We start from the raw sequence: 19,109 nt of genomic DNA, 5'->3' as shown, positions 1-19,109 counted from the left end.
ATGGTTTCGCACTACTCTGCTCGTGCAAGCCTCAGTATGTCCTTCACTGCGCCCCGGGCCAGGTTCTGTTATCGTGCGCCTCATCTGCATTGTTCACCGCGTCCCTCATTGGAGGGCCGGGATCTGTTTTATGTATATCTGTATATGAGGATGTGATGATATGGGGATGGCGGCCAGGATGGCATGTGATGATCTTATTCACCGCGTCTCTGCTTAGAGGGCCGGGATCTGTTATATGCATATATGATATATGATGTCGGCATATATGATCACAACATTTACCGCGTCCCTCACTAGAGGGCCAGGATCTTTTATATGTATATGTATATGATGACATATGATGTCGGCACGCATGGTCTGTGTTTGGAAAGTAAGCATTTTGGCACTCTGGATGATTTACTTATTTTCTGTACTTCTTCTGACATTTGACATCGGTATGCATGATTTGCGTTTGGAAGATAAGTACCTTGGTATTCTGGCTAATGGACTTACTTTTTGTACCGTTGTTCCGATTATGGTTCTGTTTTCTGTATTTCATGCCTTACATACTCAGTACATATTCCGTACTGACCCCCTTTCTTCGGGGGCTGCGTTTCATGCCCGCAGGTACAGACGCTCGTTACAGTGATCCGTCAGCCTAGGACATCCGTTCTGCTATTTTGAAGTGCTCCCTTGATCCGGAGCCCATACTTTTGGTACAGATCCATCTGTTGTATATATTTATGTATATGTGACAATTTAGGGGTACGGCGGGGCCCTATCCCGTCATGGTTTAGTTACGTCTGTGTGGCTTGCGTCTAAGCGGATCCATTTGCTATGACATCCTTAACGGCTTGTATGTACGTATATTTATGTATATGTTTGGGGCGATGTGTTGTACAACAGCCTTGCCGGCTTCTATGTGATACATTTGTTACATGTGACCGCTTAAGACGACATATGACCTTTGTATCTGTATAAGTCAGTATACGCCGAATCTGGATTTGCCATTTGTATGCCGGTTCTGGTAAGTGGGTGTGTATGGGTGTCCAGCTCGGGCACTAGTCACGGCCCACGGGGTTGGGTCGTGACAAAAGTGGTATCAGAGCAGTTTGTCATCGGAATGTCTACAGGCCGTGTCTAGTAGAGTCTTGTTTATCGGTGTGTGGTGCACCACATCTATAAACAGAAGGCTACAGGACATTTAGGATGTTACCTTTCTTTCGATCTTAGATCGTGCGATAGAGCTGTATTATTAGGATGGTTCCTTTCTGACGAAATGTTATGTTTTCAGCGATGCCTCCGAGAAAAGCGACAGCTGCCCAGAAGGGCAAGTCAGTAGCAGTTGGAGAGACTAGCCAGGCTCAGAGAGTTACTCGGGCCCGTGCCCAGACTATGCCCGAGATTATGCCTCAGTCAGCGGGCTTTGTCACACCACCATTATCAGAGGAGCCTAGAGCAGTAGCCACTGCCGTTATGGATTAGGGGGCGGCTCCACCATTAGCTCTGGAGGCTGCAGCGCCCGAGCCTCCAGCTCCTCAGCCAGGGGCAGAGGATAGGGCGATGAGAGATGCCGTATAGTTGTTGACTAGATTAGTAGCAGGGCAGGCTCGCAGATGCGGGCTAGGGGGTGATGATGTAGATAGACATGACAGCTTAAGGGTTCGTGACTTCTTGACTTATAATCCCCCAGAGTTCTACGGGTCAAAGCCCGAGGAGGATCCCCAAGATTTTATTCGACAGATGCAGCATTCGCTAAGGTTAGTCAGAGCTTCTGAAACTTAGTCTGTCGAGCTGGCTTCATATCGGTTGCGTGATGTAGCTGTTAATTGGTATGAGTCCTGGGAGCTGTCTAGAGGCGAGGATGCTCCTCCAGCAGTGTGGGATGAGTTTACAGCAGCTTTTATCGGCCACTTTTTGTCTCCAGAGATGCGGCGAGCGAGGGTTGACAGAGTTTTACAACTGAGACAGGGGGGCAGAAGTGTACGAGAGTATAGCCTAGAGTTTGACTCCCTAGCAAGATATGCACCCACCATTGTAGCTGATATGACTGATCGGGTGCATCGATATGTGATGGGGTTGGATGATTACCTGATTGATAGCTGTATGGCGGTGGCATCCCAGCCTGGGATGGATATCGCTCGGGTGCAGGCATATGCTCATGGGATGGAGGATAGACGTAGAGGGCGTCAGCCCGACAGAGATTATGACCGGGGCCAGCCCAAGAGGGCTAGATCAGCTGGTTATTCTGGGGAGTTCCGAGACGGGCAGCCTCGACAGCACACTAGACAGTTTTCTTATCCAGCACGAAGTGAACCCCCACAGTCTACTGGTGAGAGATTTGATAGCACCGGATACTCAGGAGCTGGACAAAGGTCCAAGGCTTCGGGTTCGCAGGTGAGCAGAGGTTTCAGTCAGTCCAAGCCACCCATGCCTCGGTGTTCTTACTGTGGGAAGCCTCACCCAGGGGAGTGTTATCGTGCTACGGGTGCCTGTTTCTTTTGTGGCCGTCAGGACCATGTTTTGAGGGAGTGCCCGTTTAAGAGTGGTCCCGGTGGTTCAGCCCAGCCTACTGGGTCGGTTGCTGGTTCATCTTCCCCTTCTGTAGCTATGCGCCCTACAGAGCAGGGTATGCCAACACTGGCAGGCCGCGGTAGAGGTCGAGGCGGAGCTCCCGGTTCTAGCGGTCCTTCGAACCGCTTATATGCCTTGGCCAGCCGACAGGACCAGGAGGCGTCACCAGACGTGGTTACAGGTATACAATCAATCTTTTTCCGAAATGTATATGTATTGATAGATCCAGACTCTATTTTATCATATATTTTTCCCCCCGGTTGTTAGTAGAACTGGGATAAAACCCGAATTGATAGGATCGTTTGAGGTAGTCATACGTACAGATGAAAAGTTAATATTCAGGATTTAACAGGTTAACACGGTAATTGTACAGTCAGAAAAGTAAAAGGGACCCTCTTTAGATCGGAGTGAGACACGTTACGAGAACCTTCTGGAAGTTATTAAGACCCCGACTTGCCCTAGATTACGTGATAAAGGTCGTGCAGGGAAGTGGGTGCAATTATACCAGCATTAACGCACTGAAATGCATTAAAGTTTCGAGGTTAAGCGTGCTAGGGCGAGAGAAATTTTAGGATGGGTGACCCCCTGGGAAGTGTAATAAAAGTTCCATAAATGTAGATATAAGAGACAAACGTGAAATTAGGGTAACCTAAAGGAAATTAGAGTATATGGAGGGGTTAGAAACCTTAAAGAGGTCGCATAGGCTAAGGCGGATTAGACCGGTACAGAGGAAGAAAGCGCAATGCAGCTCTGGAATCAGAGTAAGTTTGAATAGCGTTTGGAAATATTTTGTAAGCGAAATGGTAGTAAATATATATGAATACATATGACATCCCATTTATGATTGTATCGATCGATAGGTGAATCCCAGTGTTGCGATGTAGGGAAGACATTAACTAAACGAAATTCAAGAGACAAAGCGAAAGGTATGGTACAGATGTTATAAAGTAGACTGATACAGGTTCCACCACTAGTTAAGGCTGGAAAGTCCTAATACAACGATATTCGGGAACAGAAAGAAGGTGAGTACGTGAAGGAGAAGGAGATCCGAAGTGTTGGTAATGTCAAAGAAAGGGAATATGGGTGAGTAAAGCCTCAAGAGAGCCGATGGGCAAAGCATGAAACTATTTGAGTGGAAATTCGAAGGACAGGTCCGTAAAAGAATTAGAGTGTGATAGTAGGGGACAAAAAAAAAGGGAAAGCTCAGTCCAAGGTATCTTGGATCTTATCCGATCGTCCGCAAGGTAGGCAAGGTCGCCTATGAATTAGACCTACCATCTGATCTAGAAGAAGTGCATCTATTCTCCCACGTGTCTATGCTTCGTAAAAATATTGGTGACCCTTCCAGAGTATTTTCCTATGGATGACATTCAGGTGACAGGAGAGTTATCTTGCGAGGGGCAGCCGATAGCCATACTGGATAGTCAGGTGGGGAGACTGCGTACTAAAGATGTGGATTCCGTTAAAGTATTGTGGCGGAACAATAACAGGGAGGAGGTGACCTGGGAACTGAAGGAGAAATGATGAAGAAGTACCCTTAATTGTTTCCGATACTTACAGGTAATTTGAACTTCTAAAGTGGTTATGTTGATTGATGAGTGAACTGTATATGATGGCTATAAGGAAAAAGATTCCCCCGAAGTGTTTATAAGACCCTATAAGACTGATTCAACATTCGAGGACGAATGTTCTAAAGGGGGGGAGGATGTTATATCCCGTACTTGTACATTCAGATATTTCAAGATAACTACGATAAGTTAAAGACAAGGCTATATTCCGGTTTTGACTTAATGCACAAGTTGCTTGTAAGTAATATTGGTGTGGAATATTAAGGAAGGCTAGGGGTAAAAAGGGAAATTCACAAGGTGGTTCATGGTAATATTGAGGAAGGCTAAGGGCAAATTCGGAATTTGGAAAATAATTTTTCATGAATTGCAACACAAAATACAAAAAATAATAATAATAGTCTTGGGACAAAAGGGCCAAGTGGCCGTCCAAGATGGTGTGGGCATAGGCTCACATGGGAGCTTAATAAATAAGCAGAAAGAAGACTAATTCATCATATTTATCATCTTCACTTAGAAGACTCAAGAAACTAGGAGAGAAAAGAAAAAGAAGAAGGCCTATTCGGCCATGGTGACAAAAATTTGAAGCCTTCCAATCTTGATCAAAAAAATATTTTCTTCTATCAAATCAACCAATTGGAAGGTCCTCTTTAACGTGGAGCAGTTGTTGGGGCAAGTGAATCATTCATTCTTGCAAGGAGCAACCTTAGCCAAGCAAGAAGATAAGTGGAAAAGGTAAGGTTTAATCCTCTTTTCATGTGTTATGGATGATTTGTACATGTTGGAGTATGTAGAAATGGATGGAATTTATGAAAATATGGATGTTGTGTTGTGGCCGTGTATGTCTAGGTGTTGTGGCCGTGTATGTCTAGGTGTTGTGTAGAAGTGACGAATTAATTTTACTTAGTATTTTGGTTGTTGTTGTCATGAATTCTATGATGAAAATGAGAGTTTAATGATTCAAGTTGGAGTTGAAATTGTGGTGGGCTGTTTTAGAAGCCAATGCGATTTGAATATAGTCTCTTGTATTTGTGGAAAATAATGTTATTAGTGTGTGAATTGTTGGTGTAGTTCATGAATTTGAAAGAAGGAAATGTGTTGTTATTGTTCTTGTTGAATTTGGAAGGTTTCGGGTGGAGTGGCATATTGGTTAGATTATTTTGAATAATGTGAGGATTGTTTGAAGTGTTCTTGAATATTGTTTGAATGGTTTCGGATTAGTACTTGAATATGTGAGCAATTATGAATTGAACATAAATGAAACACCATCGAAGTTTGTAGAAAGAAGTTGCTAATGTTGGAATGCGTTTTGAATCGATTGTTGATATTGTTAGAATTACTGTTGGTATTGTTGTTGGTAATTTGGCCGAGTTGAATTCTCGGATTTGTTGTTGATGATTTGGCCGAGTTGGATTCTCAGGGTTAGTTGTATTTACAGGGGAAATGCTGCCGAAATTTCTGTAAATAAAGTGTTGGTTTAGAATTGGTCTCTTAAGTGTTTATGGCTAATGTTTGGTATATACTAATATTGTTGTAGATCTTGCGAAGCCAAAGACTTAAGTTCGGATTAGCTTAGGAAGCGGGCAAGGTATGTAAGGCTTACCCTTTCTTTCTTTTGGCATGATCCTTATGAGACAAGCAGATGACGTATATGTATGATTTCAAAGAAATTCCTATTCTTAGAGTCACTAGGATGGCTAATATTCTTGATTTCCATAAGCTACTTCATATGGCTTTGATACGTATCTATGATCGAAGCTCTATTTGATATGTTTCCGAGTCTATCTATGATTCTCATTCACTTCTTGATATGAATATTCTCAATATGATCGAGTTTATTATATGATTGGACAACGAGATGAGCATAAAGAGTTTTGTTTCTAAAAGAGTTCTGTAAGTTTCAATGTCCCTAACTTTTGTAAACGATCTCGGATTGCTTTGAAACGTTCGTAATGGTTTCTGTACTAAAATGTCCATAACTTTCTCATACTAAACCGAATTGACTTGAAACATGTTTATGATCCTTCAAATGTCGGTAAGTGTACGTATCTATCGAGTCTTGATTTATGTGCATATGGTTTCACACTACTCTGCTCGTGCAGGCCTCAGTATGTCCTTCACTGCGCCCCGGGCCAGGTTCTGTTATCGTGCGCCTCCTCTGCATTGTTCACCGCGTCCCTCATTGGAGAGCCGGGATCTGTTATATGTATATCTGTATATGAGGATATGATGATATGGGAATGGCGGCCAGGATGGCATGTGATGATCTTATTCACCGCGTCTCTGTATAAGTCAGTGTACGCCGAATCTGGATTTGCCATTTGTATGCCGGTTCTAGTAAGTGGGTGTGTATGGGTGTCCAGCTCGGGCACTAGTCACGGCCCATGGGGTTGGGTCGTGACATTTGATTATAAGGATTCTGTAGTTAGAATAAGGATTAGGAGATGCAACTAAATGATTATGGAGCCAAGAACCTTACTTTAGTGGAGAAATAGGTAGAAAACCCTTCAGTTCGCCTCTCTCTAGCCCTTAGAATGAGATAGTAATAATGACTAAGTGTCTAGGGTTTTTTTTTTTTTTTTTTTTTTTTACAAATATAAGGCACACTGGTACAGTTCTCAACAATACTGCCCCAGCGGTATGCAGACCGCTACGGTGGTCTTGCACAAGATCTCACTACGCCGCTGCAACGGTCACCTCACCTCACAAGCGGTGCGGCTACAGCGGTCCTGGTGCCACTGCGTCAGACACCAGTAACCAGAAAAAAGTTCAACTTTCACGAATTCAACTCTAAAATTCGATTATCATCCGTGACCCAAAACACACAAATAAAGTATGCAGATATACATAAAAACGCGTTATGAACTCACCCGCGACCTCGGATTTCCCAAATAAGGTCTCATTGACCGAGTCAACCCTCGGTACCTCAAAACTAACTTTTCAACCCAGGTCCCAAAATGAACGTGAGTGCATTGGGAACTGAATCGAATATGCACACATGTTCTAAACGACCATTCGGACATCTTGGAATGGTTACATTTCCGAAAAAGGTCCGTTTACTCAAAGTCAACTTTGAGTCAACTCATTTTCGCTTAAAGCTTAATTTTTCTAGAAAATATTCTAAAGCCTATAACAATGCCTATGATGTCATGCCAACTATCTCCTCTGGTCAAAATAGTTCTAACGAGACTTAGGAACGGGTCAAAGAGGGCAAAAATGGAATAATCACGGTAACGACAAAATGGTTTGTTACATCAGATACCAATTAAACAATCAGTTATCCTCGAGCGAAGAACGAGAGCAGGACAAGCTTATGGTAACCAAGGAAATCATATCACAAACAACACGAAGCTCTTACAACAAGAAGCAAACCCAAACGGTAACTTGCTCGCACTTAGCCAAAAGACCCAACCCAATTACCATACCTCAAACACAAACCACGGATCTCACATACATAAATCGAATAGCATGAACCTTTAGACATAACTAAATCATAAAACATTACGAAATGGTAAGATATTCTGAGCTAGCTAATCAAGTCGTTCCTTGAATCACACTTTCTTAGAAGTACACAATACAAACCAAAACCAGGACTTACTCTTCCCAAAAGAGAATCCTAAATCCTCCAGAAAACTCTAAGCTATTTCATCGAAACTTATCTTTGTCGTAGCCAACTTGGTCAGTCTTAAGTCTTCTTAACTCTTCAACTTACCTAGAAACATATCATCGATTACCGCGTAGAGCAAGATTTGCCAACATCCAATGATCAGAACGGAGCCTTATCACAATCTTAGAATCTCTTCGAAGCACAACCATTATCATTATGTCACGACCCAATTCGCGAGTCGTGGTGGCACCTACACTATCCCTCCGAGTAGGCGAACCACATTACTATTAACCAGTTAAATAAGCGGAAAATTGAATAAGAATAAGTTACCAAGTCTTAAATACTTAACATAACTAGAAATGTCACGACAACCCCAAATTCTGGTCAAAGGGTACAAGAGCGCTAACATAGTACGGAATATAAGTCTGAAAATACCCGAAGGCTACATATTGTCTGTCGAATACAAAAACATAAATAAATAGAGAAGGTCCTTCAGGGGCCACGGATGACCAAGTAGCTCACCCTGAATGACTGAAAGATGTCACCCTCGCGTATCAGCCACGGGGTGTTGAACTGGAACCTGGATCGTACTCTGCACTCAACAAAAGTGCAGCAAGAGTAGTATCAGTACAACATTTGTACCGGTAAGCATCATAGGCCGACAATGATTAGATAACGCATGAAGAAGTTGAAACCAACAAGTAGCATATAGAGCAAACAGGCATGGTCACGTATCATATACAAGTAAAGTGTAAAGGAATCATGAAATCAACCAAGACAGATATAATTCACCAAATGATCAGTCAAATATATGAGTGGATGAATGCAATGCAATAGTCACCTCTGTCACTCCACTCTTGTACACACATGCTAAGGGCAGTACCTCAAAGCCATGACCCATGGGGGACCCGCGAAGTCCATGTACCACTCGTGCTCTCCGGCAGAAACCTCGGAGACTATTAATCACTCTCAATCTCCGGCAAAGATCTCGGAGTCTCTCTGTCACTCTCCATCTCCGGCAAAGACCTCGGAGTCTCTCAATCACTCACCTCACCAATCATCACAACAATAATATGGAAAGCATGCCATGCATGATATCAGTCTCAACAATATCACCAATATAAATCAACAAGTACAAGTCATATTACTGTCCACTGTTCAATTATCAATATTTCCATTCATTTTCGTGTGATGGGTGAACTAGTATGTGACGGAGATACAAACAAGTGATAATCACAGAAATAACACATTTAGCGACAAGCCCACATAACAGCTGACAAAACCAACCTAATTAGAATTTACCTCCACTTCATGCCCGAAGGCCTATCATGCTATCGCCGTCACTTTCTACAACTTCATACGATTCTCTAATCAGAGTCTAACTAAAGTAGACCATAACCTACCTCGATGCCGAGCGGTTGACACGAACGATCAAACCAATGGCTTCCCTTTGCGTAGAGCCTCTGAACGATCGAAGCCTATCAAATATGTGATCCACGTTAGAATACGAATCTAAGAACACCCATATTGATATATTTATATTCGAAACCCAAAAACGCACCCCAAAAAGTGGCCTTGGGCCCACAAGGGCAAAATTGGAATTTTATTTAAATATCCAACTACCCATAAGTCATATATATAGAAAATTAGTCAATTGCATTCACAAATGGACTCTCAAATTATAAATCTCATCTTTTAAGAATAGGGCTCAAAACCTTTAATTACCCCCAAAATCTTCACGTATGATTAACGTCTCACTTTTCATCACTCAAATACCATGAATTTGAAGGTGTACATATAATTTGATACCAAAATATCCAATTACAATATACCCTATATATTAGACTTAAAGTTGAACATGATAAACATAAGAGTATTACAAACCTAAAAGAAAGATACGGACACTGTGATTCCAATTGAACAAGAAAACGTACAGTGACCATCTATCCAACAACAATTCTATCATTATTTGTAATCATTACCCAATGATTAACCCATCCTTAAATTGATTGAACCACCAATTTTATATTCTAGTGTTATACGCTAACCACCAACAGTGGAAACTAAATTACAAATAAAGTGTATTTCCACCTAATACATCGATGTATCTTCGTGTCCCATGATTCTTAATTAAATATTGTTTTGTTACCGACCCTCAATAGTCAATACAAATGGAGAACTACAAAGAAATTAGACAATAAAGAATAAACTATCTATCAGATTATTTATTTAGAATAATTTACATGTCTAGTTGGTGAATCATGGACTGAACTTAACATTGGTGGAAAAAGATACCATAGTTAATGTCAATTCCTAGAAATTAATGAATCACAAAATTTGCAAGCTCGTACCTGTGTCTTTTTGCCGAAAACGCACGGTAATTTTTTTATCTTATGATTTAAAAGTGCAAACCCTATTAACTTTAATCCATTTGATATGGCCGTGTAACCTGGGGTATTAAATAAATTATGGGCTTGGCCCATTAATCACCAACTAAAATAATAGTCCAAAGTAACCTTTTTACTCGATCAATATGCATAAAGTAAAATTTTAAGCCATTTAGTAAATTACATTACTCCCCAACTTATACCTATATAAGTGCAAATAAAATTCCTATGAACAAGCTATTCACACATTAAATAAATATATTCCAAAAATTACCCATCAACTATATAACCGTGCCCCTATCCCCACAAGTTAAGAATACCATTTAAAACTACGGAAACGGTATTTTAACGAAAAAAGAGTCCAAAAGTGCTAAACGACCAAACGTGTCGTTACATCAGATACCAATCAAATAATCGCTCGTCCCCGAGCGACGCGGGAAAGATGTAGAAAAGGCGTACCTGAACTATCGAACAACTGCGGATACCTACTCCGCATATCCGTCTCGGTTTCCCAAGTGGCCTCCTCAACCGGACGGTGCTTCCATTGTACCTTAACTTATGCAATATCCTTGGACCTTAACTTTCTCACTTGCCTATCTAGGATTGCTACCGGCTCTTCCTCGAAGGATAGATTCTGATCTAGTAGTATCGAATCCCACTGAATGATATAAGACCCGTCTGAATGGTACTTCTTCAACATGGAAACATGAAATATCGGATGAACACCTGCCAAACCTGGTGGCAAAGCCAACTCATAAGCCACCTCGCCAACACGACGAAGAATCTCAAAAGGGCCAATAAACCTCGGGCTCAACTTGCCCTTCTTCCCAAATCGCATCACACCCTTCATGGGTGAAACCTTCAATAGGACCTGCTCACCAACCATGAACTCCATATCACGAACCTTCCGGTCAGCATACTCCTTCTGCCTATTCTGAGCTGCCAGAAGCTTTTCCTGAATAAGCTTCACCTTGTCTAAAGATTCCCTCAGCAAATTTGTACCCTAAGGTCGAACCTCGAAAGCATCAAACCACCCAATAGGAGAACGACACCTCCTACCATATAAAGCCTCGAATGGCGCCATATCAATACTGGAATGGTAGCTATTGTTGTAAGCGAACTCTGCCAAGGGTAAGAATCTGTCCCAATGACCCCCGAAATCAATAACACAAGCCCTCAACATATCCTCAAGCACCTGAATAGTCCTCTCGGACTGACCATCTGTCTGCGAGCGGAACGCGGTGCTAAGATCTAACTGAGTTCCCAGTTCTTTCTGCAAAGTCCTCCAGAAATGGGACGTAAACTGAGTGCCTCTGTCGGAAATGATGGAAATAGGAACTCCGTGCAATCTCACTATCTCTCGAATATAAATCCTGGCCAACTTCTCTGCATTATAAGTAATCTGAACTGGAATGAAGTGTGCAGATTTAGTCAACCTATCCACAATAACCCAAATCGAATCAAACTTGCCTAAAGTCTTCGGAAGACCAACCACAAAATCCATAGCAATCCTTTCCCATATCCATTCGGGAATGGGCATCCTCTGAAGCACACCACCTGGTCTCTGGTGCTCATACTTAACCTGCTGGCAATTCGAACACTGAGCAACAAACTCCACAATGTCTCTCTTCATTCTACCCCACCAATAGTGTTGCCTCAAGTCACGATACATCTTTGTTGCTCCTGGATGAATGGAGTATCTGGAACTATGAGCCTCTTTCAAGATTAACGGAATCAAATCACCAACTCTAGGAACGCAAATGCGCCCCTTAATCCTCAAAACACCCTCCTCATCAATAATAGCCTCCTTGGCTTCGCCACTTAGCACCTTATCCCGAATCCTGCACAATTTCACATCCTCAAACTGCTGGGCTCTAATCTGCTCCAAAAGAGATGACCTCGCCTCCACACAAGCTAGAACCTTACCATATTCTGAAATATCGAGTCTCACCATACTATTAGCCAAACACTGCACCTCCATGGCTAAAGGACGCTCTCCCACAATCAAACGCGCCAAGCTACCCATACTCACTGCCTTTCGGCTCAACGCATCAGCTACCACATTTGCCTTTCCCGGATGATAAAGAATGGTGATATCATAGTCCTTAAGCAACTCCATCCATCTATGCTGTCTCGAATTTAGGTCCCGCTGATTAAACACATGCTGAAGACTACGGTGATCCATGAACACCTCACAATGGACTCCATAAAAGTAATGTCTCCAAATCATCAAAGCGAAGACTACTGCAGCCAACTCTAAGTCGTGAGTGGGGTAGTTTTTCTCGTGAACCTTCAACTGTCTCGAAGCATACGCGATCACCCTACCCTCTTGCATCAGCACACAACCCAAGCCAATCCGAGAAGCATCACAATAAACAATAAAGTCCTTTCCCTCCACAGGTAAAGCCAAAATGGGGGCTGAAGTCAATAAAGCCTTGAGCTTCTGAAAGCTCTCATCACACTCATCAGACCACTGGAAAGGCACATTCTTCTGAGTCAACCTAGTCAAATGGGAAGCAATAGATGAAAACCCCTTCACAAATCAGCGATAATAACTCGCAAGGCCCACGAAGCTCCGAATCTCAGTCACCGAAGTAGGCCTGGGCCAATCTCTAATGTCACGACCCAACCCCGTGGGCCGCGACTAGCACCCTACTTGGGCACCCAGACCGATTCACACGTCCAATTATCAAATCCAAACTTAACTCAAATTTCATATTAGCCATTTTAAGCCTAATTTAAATCAAAACCTGTCTTAAGCGGTCGCACGTATCAAAATATCATATCAGAACAGAAAGGAGCGGCGGAATATACATCGCCGGTCATATGTACAAATATAAACATAAGGGCCATTCTGGCCACCATAACAAACGGACCGCATTAAGACCACACATCGTAATCAAAACAAACACATACAGGACCCTCGACCCACATATATGACTACAGGCCTCTACAAATCCAAAATGAAGACATATGGCGGGACAGGGCCCCGCCGTACCCAAATAGTCAGACATACAGAAGTATATGTACAGCAAAAGTCGTATATACCAAAACGTGGGCTCCGGATGAAAGGGAGCACTCTAAAATAGCAGAGAGTGGGGCCTACAGTGGTGGATCACCGGCGTCTGTACCTGCGGGCATGAAACGCAGCCCCCCGAAGAAAGGGGGTCAGTACGAAAGATGTACTGAGTATGCAAAGAATAGAGTACAGAAATATAGGCCACAACTGAAAGCAACCAAGATGCAAAAAGGGGAAGTACCGAACGGTATATTAAAATCAGTATCAAAATCATATGTACATAATGCAAACAAAATCATGCAAAGCTCAGGAACGTGGTCACCACTCCGACACTAGTGCCACACACAACATAACACCAGAAGATTCAAATCTCCGTACATCCCCGAACAAACATATCATCATAGCATATCCCCAGCCATATCACAGCATAACTCCAAACGGAACCCGGCCCTATGGAGAGGTCTCGGGAACCGTAACACAGCATACGGCCGAATTTATCATAGTGCGCACGAATCATAACCGGCCCGGGAACCGGTGAACGAAATCATAATGAGGGCACGAGCGGAGTCGTGAGCAAACAATGTAATTTGTATGTCAAAATATTATTTGAAACTTGATAAAATCATAAGTCAACTCCTTAGTCAAAGTAGTCGAACAATTAGTTAGTACGGAGTTCATTTCACAAAAGTGTTCCCGAAATGGTGTTTATGGCCCAAAATATAGTTTAGCATATTGTGGCAATCAAAACATTTTTTTGTAATAGACAATTTCATAAACAAAGATCCCTTATCAAAAATTTTCAAAAAGAGAGCCTAATAGAGCAAACAAAGGCATCTCGGGGTTAGCGGGCCCACCTCGGATCAAGTCGAGGTGGCGGACATGAATCATAGACATTTGGGGTCTATGGGATCATACATGAAGGTTGCGAAGCGATTCGATTATATTTGCATAAGTTTCGAACATTTGATTACTTTCCAACCAAAATGAGAGCTTTAAGGTTCAATTCAATTGAATGAATAGTGCTCGATTTCTAATTCGGATTTCGAGGAACAAAATTGCCCCCGGGGCTCCGATATCAACCTAGCATACCTAAGACATGCCAAAAGAAGGAGTGGGTAGCCTTACATACCTCAATCGCTCGCTAACAAATCCCGATCACTCGCTAGACAAATCCCGACTCAAGTCTCGGATTCTCCAATATCTACAATAATATTATCAATTACCAAAAATTAGATACAAGTACTTAGAGATTCAGTTCTAATTAGTACTTGTCTACAGAAATTTCGGCAGCATCTCCTCTGTAAATTCAACATCCCCGAGAATTCAACTCGACCAAATCATCAAAAATAATACCAATAACCATATTAACAACATCAACAATTTATCCCATCGATCCATCCTCTCAACCACATAAAAATTATTTCAATAATTCAAACAATAATGTGACGAGCGGCAAACTCGGCTTGTGAATTAAACAATAGTTTTAAACCCCATCTTCATTCCGAAATTTCTCAACAATGTCATCAATAACAACAACACCTCCAGGATATTCAATTAATTTACAGTCATATAATTTCGTAAGAACGACCTCCCAAAACAGTCCACCGAATTACAACACAAATTTATCCGATTTTCGGTATAATTTTCGTATTTCTTTTATCTAGAAATGTAGATACGACTTGGATAAATCAAATACATCTAGAAGAGAGGATTTGTTACCTTGTATGTCAAGAACTACTCTTCTTTCACACTACTTCACTTTGAAGAAATCTCCGATTTGCTAGAATCCGAAGGAACACGATGTTAGAATCACATTACCGGCGATTAGAAACATATATGTGTGTGTATTGTTGCTGCTCGCTAATGACTTGCTGCTCATTATTTTTGTCACGTTAATTTCTCCATTTTTTCAACAATGGAAATACTTCGTTGCGATACGTACTGCTATGAAATATAGTTTCACGCTTTAGTTGCTACAAATATATATGCTGCTTACTTATCTCTTTTGGAAAACATCAACAAGAATGTAGAAAAGTTGCTGTGTACTTTTCATCTATGGAAAGTCAAGAATTGAAATCATAGGCTTTAGATATAGGATGACACCTTCACTTACACGTGTAGCTCTTATAGGATAATTAAGAGATGATTCACCTACACCTTATGCGTGCATATCCACAACTTTTGAATGCCACTCATCACTACCCATGTGGATTATGTCCAAAAATATTATCCAACAATTTTAATTAATTTATCTATTTCACTATAATTTTTCATTTAAATAATTACACACATATTTAATTTCTTGATCTCAATCCACTTAAACAGTCCTTGTATACTCATTATTATACTCATGTAATATAGCATTAGTCCACAGCTCATTTGCCACACATAAAAATATTATTTTCAATCATTGCTGTCACATTTTTTTGTCTAAAATCATTTCGGGACTTTATTCCTCGTATACACCGAGTTCTTGATTTTTATGCTTGAATATGACCAAATCCTACGGCCTCGATAAAATTGCTCATGTTGGACGGTTCAATTTCCTGGTCCAAAAATACGGGATGTTATGGCTTGGACCGTATTTCATTCAGATAAATTTCGAACCTTGACAAAACTTATTTTCTTCGATTTGTTTAACTTCTAATCCTTATGATACATCTGCACTCACTCTAACCACCTATAAGCTTGGGGGATAACCTCGTTACCATTACTTGTGTCATTTAACTCGCACGCTTTCCAAAATGAAAACACGGGATGTAACATCTAACTGCCTCGATCTTCTTGGGATCAACCATAATCCCGTCCTTGGACACAACATGTCCCAAAAATGCCACGGAACTGAGCCAGAACTCACACTTGGAAAACTTGGCATACAATTTCTTCTCCTTCAACAGGCCAAGCACGATTCTTAGATGCTTCTCATGATCTTCCTTACTCTGAGAGTACACCAAGATGTCATCAATAAATACGATCACGAACGAATCTAAGTAAGGCTTGAAGATCCCATTCATCAAATCCATGAACGCTGCGAGGGCATTAGTAAGCCCGAAAGACATCACCAAGAACTCATAATGACCATAACGGGTCCTAAAAGCGGTCTTCGGAATATCCTCCGCTCGAATCTTCAACTGATGATAGCTTGACCTCAAATCAATCTTAGAAAAAATCGATGCGCCCTGAAGCTGGTCAAATAAGTCATCAATGTGGGGTATTGGATACTTATTTCTGATTGTAACCTTGTTCAATTGCCGGTAATCGATACACATCCGCATGGTACCATCTTTCTTCTTCACGAACAGAACGGGGGCACCCCAAGGAGAAATACTGGGTCTAATAAATCCTTTGCTCAGCAAGTCTTGTAACTGCTCCTTCAACTCTGCTGGAGCCATCCGATAGGGTGGAATAGAAATAGGTTGGGTACCTGGCTCCAAGTCAATGCAAAAGTCAATATCTCGATCAGGCGGCATACCAGGAAAATCTGTAGGGAAAACCTCTGAGAACTCACAGACAACTGGCACTGACTCTACGGAAGGAGTATCCACACTAGTATCCCGAATATGAGCTAAATATGCTAAATATCCCTTATCCACTAACTTCTTCGCCTGAAGAAATGATATGATATTCTTAGGTGCTGGACTAGGAGTACCCTTCCACTCTAACCGTGGAATACCTGGCATGGCCAACGTGACTGTCTTGGCATGACAGTCTAAAATAGCATGATAAGGAGATAACCAGTCCATGCCCAAAATAATATCAAATTCCACCATATTCAAAATTACCAAGTCTACCCACGTATCATACCCCATAAACGTGACCACACAAGACCTATAAACCCGATCTACTATCACAGAATCTCCGACAGGAGTAGAGACACGAATAGGTACATCAAGCATATCACAAAGCATATCCAGACCCGTAGAGAAATAGGTGGACACATAAGAGAAAGTAGAACCCGGATCAAATAAGACAGAAGCTGATCGGTGACAAACCGAAATAATACCTGTGATAACCGCATCAGAGGCCTCGACCTCTGGTCTACCCGGAAAAGCATAAAAATGGGCACGTCCACCCTCGGACTGTGTGCCTCCACCACCACCACAGACTGCCTGAGATCCTCCTCTCACTGACTGAGCGCTGCCTCTACCAGACTGATGACCACCTCTGCTAGGCTGATGGCCACCCCTGCCCGACTGCGAACCCCCTCTACTAGAATATCCTCCTCCTCTAGCTGGCAGTGCTGGAGGCCTAGATGTCGGAACTCTGGAACCCTGCCTGGATCTAGGACACTCTCTCGCGTAATGCCCTGTCTCGCCACACTCAAAACATGCTCCTCTGGCCATAGGCTGCTGAACTGTCATAGAAGAACCAGAATACCCTCCGCGGTCTGACGATCGAGAGTAAGAACCTCGGGAAGTCTGCTCAGAATTGTGCCCGCTATAACCTGAAGAACCACCTGCCAAAGCCTGTAGTGATGACTGGATGGGGCGGCTGTAGGGATGATGACGAACCCTGTCATGGTGTCCCTCACCTCTAACAGGACCTCTAAAACTGTCAAATCTACGAGCTTTCTTGTCGCCACCCCCACTATGTGCCCGACCCATCTCTGACTCAACCCTCCCGGCATGCTCTACTACTGACTGAAACGAGGCCCCAGAAGCCTCCAACTGTAAGGTCGCTAGCCGAAGCGGAAGGTCCAACCCCTTCACAAATCTCCTTACTCTCTCAGCCTCTGTGGGAAGTAAAACTGTCGCGTAACGGGACAAAGCGAGAATTCTGGTCTGATACTCCGCAACAGACCTACCCTGCTGCTCCAATGTCGAAAACTCATCCTTCCTATTGTCTCTCAGAGTACGAGGGACATACTTCTCCAAGAACACCTGGTAGAACTGGGTCCAGGTCAAAGGTGGCGAGCCAACAGGTCGACACTCCATGTACGATCTCCACCATTGCTTTGCATCCCCAACTAACTGGAAAGAAACATAATCGACCCCGTGAGACTCCACTACACCCAACTTATGAAGCGTCTCGTGGTAGCTAACAATAAATTCATACGCATCCTCCCTGGGAGTACCATAGAACCAAGGAGGAGACATTTTGGTAAACCCCTCGAAAAATTTTCACTCCTCACTGGTCAACACTGGCCCATCCATAGTCCTTAGAGAAAAATCAGGTGCTGGAGTAGTATCAATACGGGGAGCCACTGCTGTTGCCGGCAATACCCTCGATGTCCGAAATCCTGGAGCAACCGTAGCATCGGGAGTATGACCTCCCACTCTAGTCTGCGAGCCATCTGGAGCAACTGGAATCATGCCCGCCTGAGCCAAACTGTCAAATTACCCCAACACTCGAAACACAGCCTCCTGAAAATCAGGAGTAGCAGCGACCTAGGTCTTGCCTCAGCAGCCCTAATCTCCTCCTCCGGAATGTCGTCAAGCTCCGGAGTCAACTCTATGTCAGGGTACTGAGCAGGTGCTGGTGCTTGGTTCCTATCTGGAATAGCTGCACGGCCTCTGCCCCTACCCCGTCCCCTGCCACATCCCCTACCTCGCCCACAGACAGCTGCTCGGGCCACTGGTATAGATATGGGTGTGGGTGCGGGTGTAGGTGCAGGCTCCTGGTCTCTAGTAGCAGTCGATCGCGTCCTCACCATCTGTGGGAGAACATAGAAATGAAGTTAAGATACCAATCTGAACAATCTCGCACGAAAAGAATGAACCAGATACCAATCGGATTGAACTAGCACGAAAAGAGAAAAAGAAGTGGAGTGTTTCCTAAATGTCCTATAGCCTCTCGAGGATGGGTACGGACGTCTACGTACCAATCCGCAAGACTCTACTAGACATTGCTCTTGTACGCATTAGACCAATTAACCTAGAAGCTCTGATACCAACTTTGTCACGACCCAATTCGCGAGTCGTGGTGGCACCTACACTATCCCTCCGAGTAGGCGAACCACATTACTATTAACCAGTTAA

The 19,109-nt window shown here is 42.8% G+C and overlaps 1 pseudogene; it reads right to left on the bottom strand.

Moving 5' to 3' along the window:
* Positions 1 to 9,887: 9,887 nt before the first annotated feature.
* LOC132637611 (uncharacterized) lies at positions 9,888 to 18,227 on the bottom strand (annotated as a pseudogene).
* Between the last annotated feature and the right edge of the window lie 882 nt (positions 18,228 to 19,109).

Source organism: Lycium barbarum, chromosome 4, assembly GCF_019175385.1.
Source record: "Lycium barbarum isolate Lr01 chromosome 4, ASM1917538v2, whole genome shotgun sequence".
Classification (NCBI taxonomy): domain Eukaryota; kingdom Viridiplantae; phylum Streptophyta; class Magnoliopsida; order Solanales; family Solanaceae; genus Lycium; species Lycium barbarum.
The sequence above is the reverse complement of the archived record's forward strand: the minus strand, read 5'-3'. Positions and strand labels throughout refer to the sequence as shown.